Here is a 12080-nt window from a genome sequence, read left to right as displayed (position 1 = left end):
TTTTTAGCTTCATCAATCTTACCTAGTTTTGGTGGCTGTACATATATAGGCCACATGGGCTACTTATTGGGCGGGCTCTGAATGGACGTTCCTTCAGTCACTGCTCTAAAATTTACTTCCATATCCCCTCCTATAGATATTTTTCCCCTTTTAAGAAGGAGTGGGAGCATCCACATTTTGGTCATCCTTCTTCTTGAGCTTCCTGTGGTCTGTGGATTGCATCTTGGGTAATTCGAGCTTTTGGGCTAATATCTATTTATCAATGAGTGCATACCAAGTGTGTTTTTCTGTGATTGAGTTACCTCACTCAGGATGATATTTTCCAGTTCCCTCCATTTGCCTATGAATTTCATGAAGTCATTGTTTTTGATAGCTGAGTAGTACTCCATTGTGTAGATGTACCACATTTTTTATCCATTCCTCTGTTGAAGGGCATCTGGGTTCTTTCCAGCTTCTGGCTATTATAAATAAGGCTGCTATGAACATAGTGGAGCATGTGTCTTTTTTATATGTTGGGGCATCTTTTGGGTATATGCCCAAGAGAGGTATAGCTGGATCCTCAGGTATTTCAATGTCCAATTTTCTGAGGAACCTCCAGACTGATTTCCAGAATGGTTTTACCAGTCTGCAATCCCACCAACAATGGAGGAGTGTTCCTCTTTCTCCACATCCTCGCCAGCATCTGCTGTCACCTGAGTTTTTCATATTAGCCATTCTGACTGGTGTGAGGTGGAATCTCAGGGTTGTTTTGGTTTGCATTTCCCTGATGATGACTAAGGATATTGAACATTTCTTTAGGTGCTTTTTGGCCATTCGATATTCCTGAGCTGAGTATGTTTTGTTTAGCTCTGAGCCCCATTTTTTTGGGTTGTCTTTTCGGTAAGAATAAATTTTTTGCTTTGACATCGTTCTTATTCATAACTAAATGACCTATATTTGTAGCTTCCATAGGAATCAGTAACTTTATATATTCAAAATTTTAATGCTTTGCATAGAACCTATATGATTTTTAAACAATTAAAAATGTTTATGTTTGCTCTGTACCTAAATCCTATGGGGGAGAGAGTTGGACTCTCAGAAGTGTGGACAATCCGAGCGCTCAGGGGAGACCACCACTTCTGCTCACATTTCTGTCTCAAGAGGAACCTGCCCAGTGCCCTCTGGATACAGGATCATAGGAGCAGTCAGCAGCAGGAACCAACTGGTTTCTGCCTGTGCCTGGAACTGAACCAGTCCCACAGCTCTCTGTACCCACATCGCATGGGAGAGAGAGCTGGACTCTCAGAAGTGCAGACAATCGTGAAAGCTCAGAGGAGACAACTAATTCTTCTCATATTCCTGGCCCAAGAGGAAGACACCTAGTGCCCTCCTTGTCCTCTAGGCACAGGAACCTAGGAGCAGAGGCAGGACCCTTCCAGTTTCTGCCTGCGCCCAGAGCTGAAAGCCTATCTCCAGGAGCACTGATATACCTGAGAACAGAGGTAAAACCAACACTTATGCTCGAAATGACCCTCCTGGTGTTGTTTCATTATGGGATCATTGGTAGGATTATCAGTTTTTTCCAAAGCAGTTTACTTCAGTTTTATCAAAGAAACATTTTTTACATAAGCATTTCTTGGATTAGATCAATCTGTGTCTCTCATAGAAGACTTTTTTTTTCCAATCTGGGAATAGAAGTATTTCAATCAGGTAGTCCAAGGCAATCTCTGCTCCCCAAGACCTTCTAATTTTGATTAGAGGAGAGACAAAAGAGTATAAGAATTAGAAGTGGGATATTCAAGGTAGACATGAATTTCTACCTATATCCCATTGGGAAAAACATAAGCTACCTTCCACAGTGGAAGCTGTAGAATCATTTTGCCCTCAATACCCATAGCTCAGACAAGATTTAACTGACAGTTTCTGGTATTTAAGTAAAAATAAGGATGGTATATATTAACTATCAGTAAGCCCAAACTGCAGAAGTTGAGAATTTCACCATGAAGAATAAAGGTTTTTATGTATTTTTCTTACTAGGATACATGAATCCGAAATCAGTTCTGAAAGTTCCTTTTCTCATTGCTATGACCAAATACCTCCCAATAATCAACCTGAGGTAGAAAGAGTTTATTCAGGTCTCAGTGTCATGAAATATGACAGATCATAGAAAAGGAGATGTGGTGGCAGGAGAATGAGACAGCTGATCAAATTGCATCCGTGGTCAGGAGATGGAGAAACTACAGGAAGTTTCCTATGTTACAAAACCCCAAGGCCTGCTCCTGAAACACTTCCTCTAGCAGTACTGTACCTCCTAAAGGTTATATAAGCTTCCAAAATAGCTCCACCAGCAGGGAAGCAAATATTCAAACACAACACACAACTCAGTTCCACCTGGTGTTCCCAGGGAACAACTTTTCAGTTTTCTTGTTGGGTGTTTCTTTGCTCAGTTTTCTGTTACATTTTAAAGTCTTATTTTGTACCTTAGAGCAAGCATTTGCATTGTTCAAAGGTTAAGAAAGAGACACAGTGCCTTAAACCTGTTTGTTACTTGTCTTCATAGACTCTCCTCTCCTCTTTCCTATAAGAAAACTGATTATTTCTCATGCATCTATTTTATTTTATTTTTACCTGATCTGGGATTCCATGCTATGAATAACTGACTTATTCTGGGTTCCTTCAGAGGTTTTTGGATAGGACCAAATTATGGCTTAGGCATAGCTCTCCATAACAGGTTGGTTTTCTGCTTTTCAGTGCACAAACTTTGTAGCAGTCTTTTCAATTTGCTTCGTCTTTCCTGGTGTAGGCCATAAAAAATCATTTTATTCTATTTTTATCTAAGTCTTTAATACTTGACAGGGTATTGTTTTGTTACCTATCTGTGTAGCAGGTAGCGATAATAGAGTACCACAAAGTACAAAATAGATTCTTCCCTGAACTCTTTCCCAGCAAAATTAGACAAGAGAGAATAGAGAAATTGAAGCTTAAGAAAATAAATTCATTTCTGTGTGGCAAACATATTGCATTTTTGACCCAAAGCACTTTCCTTTCCTTATTGGCATGTGTATGTGTTTTGTTCCAAAACTGTGTAAATATTGGAGAATAGTAGATGAGCTGAAATGCTGATCTGAAAAGGGGAAGGCAGAGACTAACTTACTCAGGCTGAATTTACATAGCAGCGGCTTTTGTGCTGATGGATAGGTCAAGGACATAGTGTAAATGCTGGGTTAGTCTTTGCAGTAGAAGCTTGGTGCTTTCCTAAGTGTGAAAATGGCTGCTAACATTGACAAACAAGAAGGTAAAGAGGCATGGAATCTGATGGGGACACAGGTAAACGGGAAGTCAATTATGGAAAAGCTAGAGTGAGGGTTCAGAAGTTATGTCTCACAACTAAAATAATAAACCTTATACTTATAATAACAGATAACTTACATATCAGGGTAGGCTAAAAATCAGTCCAGAAGAAAGGCACCTGAAAACATGAAACAAAACAAAACAAACAACAAAATCCAAGTCTCATTTTCTGTGGGAATGGGAATAAACAAAAGCTTTCAGAATGGTCAAGAAGTATCAAGGCTGTTATTTCAGAGTCAGTAAATAATGATGTAATGTAGCTATTAGACTTAAGAGAAAGATAAAATATGACTCAATGGCAGGACTAGAACACATATTCATCTATGTGCTGAGGATAAAATTTAGGTTGATTCTAAACCACTAAGCAACTGTACTAAGATGAATATGTATAGATTAAGTGCCAGGCTCTAACCCACTTAGTCTATAGATTCCCATTTTGTAAACTCAATGAAAATAATTACAGGAAGAACATGTGTTAGAGCTAAGGAAATTACATGCTTCACATATGCGAGGTGATATACCATATTGTTACCCAAGTGTTAAACTATTTTGTGTTACCACAATCACTATTGTGTACAGATCCAGGAAAAAATATAGTTAATATGTGATTTCTTTATTATTTTCTGCTCAGGATCACAGTATCAGCTGGAGATACCTCAACCTGGATTTTCTCAGTCCCAAGCAACTAATTAATAAATCAAACAGAAGGCTGATTCTCTATTTTACATCTTCCTCAGTGAATGAGCACTGGCCTTGTTTAAGTACATTTTAATTTCTTATGCATTTTTTGCTTTAGTCCCCAACCTTGCCCTTAGGGGGATAAAAATGGTTCCAAAATATAAGAATATGACTTTCAGATATATTACCCTTTAATAAAGGAAACCTTGAATGTTTTGATTTTCATCTAAAGCTATACATTTATCTTTTTATGTTTTAAATTCTTTTTGATTTATTTATTTATTGTTTTATGTTGATGGGTGTTTTGTCTGCATGTATGTGTATGTATGTATATATATATATATATATATATATATATATATATATATATATATCTTCCAAGGCCAGAAGAAGCTATTGGATTTCCTGAAACTGGAGTTTCATATGGTTGTGAAACACCGTAAAGGTGCTGGTAATTGAATCTAGATTTTTCTAGAAGAGCAGTCTATGTTCTTAACCTATGAGCCATCTCTCCAGCCCCTCAACTTATCTTTTAAAATATTATATCCATTCTAAATAAAGTATTATGTAAAATATTAACACATGTTAGACTGAGTACAAAGTACCTCACAGTTTCTAAATTATCTGTACTGTATCAAGATGTATGCTATGAAATTTTGGTTGGAATAAAGGTGCAATTGATAGACACACTGGTGAAAACAGTTCTTTAAATGTGAATTGAGTTGATAATTTCTGGAGAAAGTATAGAATTGTATTGAGGCAGAAAGGCAGAAAGAGGAGATAAGTTTGGACAGATTGTTATGCAAAGGATGACCTTTATATTGAGGTATGCATTAAGATCTACAAATTACAGTCTGTATTTCATGAAGTATACATAGGAAGCAACTAAGGAAAATATTCAAAAAGAAAACTTTTCTATCAAGTTACTTAGATTGGCAAAATCTCAACACTAACTTCTTTGACTGTATTTCATTTACTTTGCATGTAAATCTTACTGACTGAATTTTAGAGAGAGAAGATTTAGAATTGTCTATGTACAATACTGCCGTAAAAACTGGGGATTGTTGAAACCCTTCCCTTTGAATAAAGAGAAGCCTCTCTTGCCTTTCTAGATCCTCATTAAATGTATTCTGTACTCCCTTTCTATGCATATGTGAGTAAAGAGAGCTGCCGGGTACTTCAGACTGCAAAATTACTTTCTCCAGTAAGCTTTTCAGAGTGAATCCTGAATCCTTAAAGGAAACTTGATGTGATACCATTCATATTCAAAATCTTCTCAGTATAAGCTTCCTTATCTCATCATGAACATTCTGCAATGCACCAGGGTGTACCCCACAGAAGAGTTTACAAAATGTAGTCATGTTCAACACAGAGGATACCCACTGAAGATACCACATGCACAGCTTTTTTTGTTCTGGGCAAAATTTTTTCCTTCAAGAAATTGAGTAGCCACATAGTTTCTGTTTTCTATTAACAACAAATAATTAGAAAAGTGGTAAGGGAGCAGGGGATGTCACCATGAATACTTTGCATACCCTATCTCAAGTTTCTTCTGGGTTGCTTATTGAACACATCACCTTCAAAACATATAGGAAGTAGTGACTAAAACACACATGTAATGAAAATTTCTGCTTATGAGTGCTCTGGAAATTCAATATAGTTAGCTAAAGTATTGGAAGCTCCAGATACCAGGAATCAATCATGAAAGAAGTGAAATATGAATACAAAGATTCCTAGAAAGTATATCTTATGTCCTATTATTCTTAGTCTATCATAAGTTTGGGGTAAGGCATATAGCCTTTGCAGAACACTTCATACAAAACCTAGTGTACTCAGGAACCCAAAGCACTTGGATATTTCACAATGCAAAATATACTTAGTTTATCTTATTTTATACTTAATTTGAGGTACCAAAGTTTTAACTATTGTAACAATATTCAAAAGCCTGGGTTCTCTTCTGAGACTTATGGCAGTTTCAATTGCGAGCCCCTGTGAAAACTCACCCTACATACTTTGAATATAAAATGGCACAGACTAACATTTTCCATTGCAAATGTCAATAATATAATAGAAAGGAAGGCATAGGCCAAAGAATGAAAACCAGCAGAAAAAAAAAAAATCAAATCCTATGAATCCATGTCTGGTAATCAGAACAGGTGATATTTTAATGTGAAACCCAATAGTTTGGGGCCCCTCAGACCTATGTTCTTGTCATTTGCAGTTCTTATGTCATTAGTTTTAAGACTGGTTCTACTCACTGTGTGAAGCTTTCTACAGCAGGACTCCGAATTTCTGACATCTGATTAGACACATGACCACACCACACACACACAAACACACACACGCACGCACGCACGCACACACACACACATACACACCACCCATTAGGTATTAATCCAACTTCACCTTGAACACTAGTTTCAAAAGCTTCTAAGACACATTTTGGGTAGTGTCAGTGATGGCATCACCTCTCCAAAACTAGGTTATCTTGTCAGTTACTTTTCTCATCACTGTTTTTAATACATGAGCAATTTAAGGAAATCAATTTTTATATCATTTCATATTTCCAGCCATCAATGTTGACAAAGGTGGCAAAGGCAACAAGAATAAGATTGCATCAAAGTGGATGGGAAGATAAACTACATATAACATACAGTGGTAGACAGAAAGGAGAGTGGAATACAGGAAAAAGGTAAAGAAGATTCTAGGCACAACCTTCCTTTGGCAACCTGCTATTCCTAAATATGTTTCACATCTAAATATTTCAACTTCCTTCCCAAGTTACATCCCCAGCTGGAATTCCAATGTTTTACACATCAGCATTTATTAGGGAATTTCATATTCACAACAAAACAATATCTACCACCAAAATATTGGTTGCTTTCTTGTCTTTTCAAAACAAAGATTTGGGCTATATTCCGACAATCTTCTCTCATAGAGGAAGCCTTCTAGTTAAACTTGGATGACGAGGATTTTGCAAGTGTATTGATGGCAGAGGAAATAAATAAACACATAAATAAATAAATTAACAAACAAACATGATCACAAATTCTATTAGTGATTATAATGTGAAATTTGCCTCTTGTGCTGATGGAGTAGAGTCACAAAAGAGCAGGATCTTCAATTATGTTTATTTTTCCTAAAGTTTTTTAGAAAAACAAACATTTTTGGATATATTCAACCTTGTTTCAAGTTCTCTCCCTGCATTGTATTTTGCTTTTGCTTTTGGTTTATTGCGTTTTTCCAATGACCCTTATTGCTATGAACATAATCAAGTGATACAAAAAATGCAAAAATATGCAAACTATTATAATTGGCACAGTAGAGAAAATATCATGTGGCCCTTGTGAGAAAAGTCACTAAGTGAAAGCCTTTGTATTTCTTTTTATTTTTTTTTCTTCAAAGATAAAATTTTGGTACACTCATAGCACATGCAGAAAATAGATTTTCATCACATCTAGAGTGAGAAAGTAGAAGCAAGGGGAAAACAACAGGGTTCACATTAATAGGAGATGACAACTTGACCAAACAGGAGGTGGCAGCCCTGCCGGCTGCATGGCTCAGTGCCTGTGACAGTCAATTAAGGATCAGAGTCCCAGATGTAATAGAGATTCACTGAGCAGTTTTGCTTTCCTTCCTGCTTCTATCAATCATATTGTTTACAAAGACAAATAAACACTAATGCATACTTTAAAAATACAAGGAGAAAGGAGAGAAAGGGGGAAGGCAGGAAAAAAATAAATCATAAGGCCAGAAAAGTCTCATTCTCTTGAAAATTAAGAGACTCTCCCTAGTTCACAGAATAATATGAAAACAAGTCTCATCAAATTACATAGCAGATCATTAAATCTGTGGCATGATACCACAAAATCTCAAGTGAGCTTTAGAAGTCACCTGGTAGATTCAACATGGAAAACACTCATGGTCTTCCAAAGATGTAGGGGTTAGTCATGTTCTCGCTTAATAATTTCCCTTTGTAATTCTGCCTCAGTATTAATAAATTTAATTGTAAAACACGCAAAATAAAATAAAACTGTAATAAAACTTTGAATTTTCTTAGAGAGCCACCTAGTAGAGAAGATACTGCTTTGAATCTGTATGAACTTTGAATAAATACTGAAGTTATTACTGGAATACTTTGCATAAATTTAGCTTTACAGCAAGCTAATGCTGTTGCTATATAGTATATTTTGGTCTAAAATGTCTATAGCATATTAGCTGCAGGATTGTAGTTACATCAAAAGAGGTTATTTTCCATAAAGTAAGTCAGGACTTTTGTCTATAGATACAGAGTGAGCATATGCACATGATTCTTACTTTGAAAAGATAACTTAATGAAACATATTAAATCATTGAATGCTTAGATAAGCATCACCACAAAAGTTTGAAGACAGTAATAAAAGGAACATTATGAGGTAAGATCAGTAGCTGGCAATATTGATAGATTATTGCAGCTTGAACCGAAATATATGACAATATTTTCAAGTTTCACAGTCAGTACTGCCATGTGCACAGGAGAAAGGCAGAAACTGTGAAGTTGTTTATGCATGGGGGCAGCTACACTCAGAATGTGTCCACCATTGTGTGACCATCCTGTGTTGGGAAGCAAGTGTTTAGCAGTACTCATTTAGTTAGAAATGGAACACAACAAATACAAACATAGAATCTTTAACTCAAATGTACAGTCTATGAAAATGCATCCAATAATGGTACATTTATATAAACCTGTTCCAAATAATTTCTCTAAATATGTCAATATGTATTATGACATTATGGAGCTTAGAAATTTCAATATGAATCAGTTTAGAAACTGTCTCTAAAAAGTCCATCTTTGAATTTTAGAATACATCTGGGAAAAGAGCTGTTAGCAAGCTTCTTAATTTACGAACAGGAGAAGATGAGTTCAATTTCCCGAAAATACATTTAGTAAATCTGATACATTGGGACATATTTGTAATCCAAGAGACAGGTAGTCAAAGAAGGAAGGTTCCTGGAGTTCCCTGGTCAACCTAACCTCACTTATTAGGAACATTTAGAACACTGAGAATCTCTGTCTCAAAAATATATTAAAAGTTTATGAGACATGAGGAATGACTGTCCTTGCCCTCCAGACATATATGTACATATATGTACATGTACTTGTACCTACCCATACACAGACAAACACACATGTGCAGAGTAACATGAATACCTACATACCTTGAAGGTCCATAGTATTGCTCCATGCCACATTTAATTTTTAATTAGAAGTTCAGTTTTAAATTTTAAGTTTCATTTAGATGGAATTTCAATGAACAATCATGGCTAGGCTGGAACTTACTTGAAGAACAGGCTGGCCTCAAATTAACAGAGATCCACATGTACCTGTCCTCTAAGTTTCAGAATAAAAGTTGTATACTACCATACCATATAAAAGTTACTTAGTAATTTGATCATTTGTATCAGCCTAAGCTAGATTTTAAATATTTTATGTATTATTCCACAAGGGTGACCCCATAGAAAGCCCAGCAGTCTCAATTGACCTGAACCCCCAAGATTTCTCAGACAGTGAGCCATCAAACAGGTAGCATACACTAGCTGATATGAGGCCCACAACTCATATACAGCAGAGGGCTACCTGGTCTGGCCTCAGGGAGAGAAGATGCACCTAACCTGTGAGAGACTGAGAGACTTGAGTCCCCAGGGAGTGGAGAGGTCTCATGAGGTGGGAAAATCTCTTGGAGACTGGGGGTGGGTAGGTGGGAGGAATTAATATTAAACACTATGCTAGCAAGATATATAATCATAATTATAACAATTGAATCTGTATATTGACACTGAGCATCTAAGAAAATACTTTTGTTATCCATAATTGGTTTGGCTAGGACCCAAGAACATAAGTTCATCCCATATCACAGATGGTGCAAGCAATCATGGAGCCCAAAGCATAATACATCCAGAATGTCTTCTTTTCATCATGATCACAAGATGATTTGCATCACCACTAAATCTAGAATGCTTGGTGAAATCAGAAAATTTAGAAACTTATTTTATGTATCAGGATTAAAATTCAAATGACTTCAAGAAGAAATTAAAATAAATAAATTTAGAGGACAGATGTACTGAGTTTATATTGCTACTAAAATAGAAAACTTTTGAGAAAGAATTTGAAGTTAGGTGTATAGGCCAGTGAGAAGAAAATTTGGACAAACTTGGGAAGGAGAAAATATTATCAAAATATACTTAAATTTAAAAATGTTTTAAGTAATAAAATATAATAAATTACAAATTATTTTCAAACTATTTAACTAAAGACTTTAATAACTTTCAATTCCTGCTCATTTAGCAATAGTTCTGTGGTATAGGAATCATATTGGATTCAATCTATAACTGAAGACTGTTATAAGTAAAACCAATTAAAACCTAAACTATGACTTACATTCTAGGTTGTACCTGGCCTCTAGGTTATACCTGGCCTTGTTTTTGTTATGTCTCTTTTTTCCTTCTCTTTCATGTTTCAAACTACATTTTCATAGATTCAAAGGAAATCCCATTCTGATGTCACAGGTAGGTATGAGTTTTAAGTAGACAGAATTTTGTATATCAACAAAATTTCAAATGCTTCAATTTACGTGAAAAAATATTAGATCTCTGGAAGGGCATTAGAACTAAGTATGAATTTTTAACGGAAATTCATATAGAATGTATACATTGATTAAGAAAACTTATCATCTTAGAACTATAATTTCATGAATGATTAAAATAATAAAGTAGATGGCTTTTAAATACTTTTGTGACTCTGTAGTCTTTTATATTACAATGTAAATAGAGCAGTTCAAAGTCAAGACCAAATTTTCAAGAATGAAATATTACCTTTTCAAATACTTTGTGTAATACAATCAATTCATATCATTTATTATTTTTTTAAAAAATAGGTAAGATTAGTGAAAGCAAAATAAATGTCATAGCAGAAATATATAATTAAATAAAATGTATAGGTTATAAGTTATACAAACAATTGTACTATCAGAGTAAATGTAATGTACTTCAAATACATTGTCAGACTTATGGATGATAAATAAAATGAATATCTCATTCATGTAATAAAAACCTTTGGTTTTAGGATATGTGTCACCTAAGGGGTATACACTTAGTCATCAAATTTAAATTTCTGTCAATAGAGAGTGTATTAAGTAACATGTTTCCTAATATGTGATGATCTGTACAAGTCTGGGCATAGTTGCAAATACAAATATCTTTCTCATTTCAAGATATAGGTGTTATGTAAATGTTACATCTAGAAATTGAGCTGGTATGATCTGTGTCTATTTTTTAGTAACTCATGCTGTTATCATGATTAAGCTATGTGAAACTTGAAAAAATGAGTTTTCTTATTTATGCTCATTGAAATGCAGTGTGGAATACTAATATACTCAATATTTTCAGTGCACTCTTCTTCCCACCTCGAGCTTTTCTATCTTTTGAGAGCACCAACCATTATCTCTAATAACAAATTGATACACAGAAATAATGATTTTTAAAGACTAATAGATTACATAGATTGGTTGTGTAAAATATGCCAAATGTGAAGTTAATGCTAGAAATATTACATGCTACTCTAAAAGATATTTAAACTAATGAAATAAATTAATAATTAATTAGGTGTCTGATTTTTCTTGTATTAGTAATAATGAAATATAATTCCCTTAAATATACTGGAAGCTTATTTGTCAAAGAAAACGATGAATCATTAAAATAGAAATTAAAGTGTCAACATGACTTTGAAGAACATATGTGCCCTGTCATTACCTTCTTAAATAATGTTGACATAAGTCCGGGGCTCCTAAAGATGAATGGCCATTCAATGGATGCAGGTTTAATCATCATCTAAAACTGATCTGAAAAGTCAATACAGGATGTTTTATTTGAAGCATAATAAATTTCTGCCTCCATAAATTTAAAAGCATAGTGATCATACACTGTATACACACTAAATATAATAGAATAAGACCAGAAGTCGTAAAAAGAAGATTTTAAAAATATGCATGTATACAGGACTAGAACAGCACACCCTTAAATTACCAAAACATCAA

This window comes from Rattus norvegicus, chromosome 16 (genome assembly GCF_036323735.1).
Source record: "Rattus norvegicus strain BN/NHsdMcwi chromosome 16, GRCr8, whole genome shotgun sequence".
NCBI lineage: Eukaryota > Metazoa > Chordata > Mammalia > Rodentia > Muridae > Rattus > Rattus norvegicus.
This window is presented reverse-complemented; position numbering follows the sequence as displayed.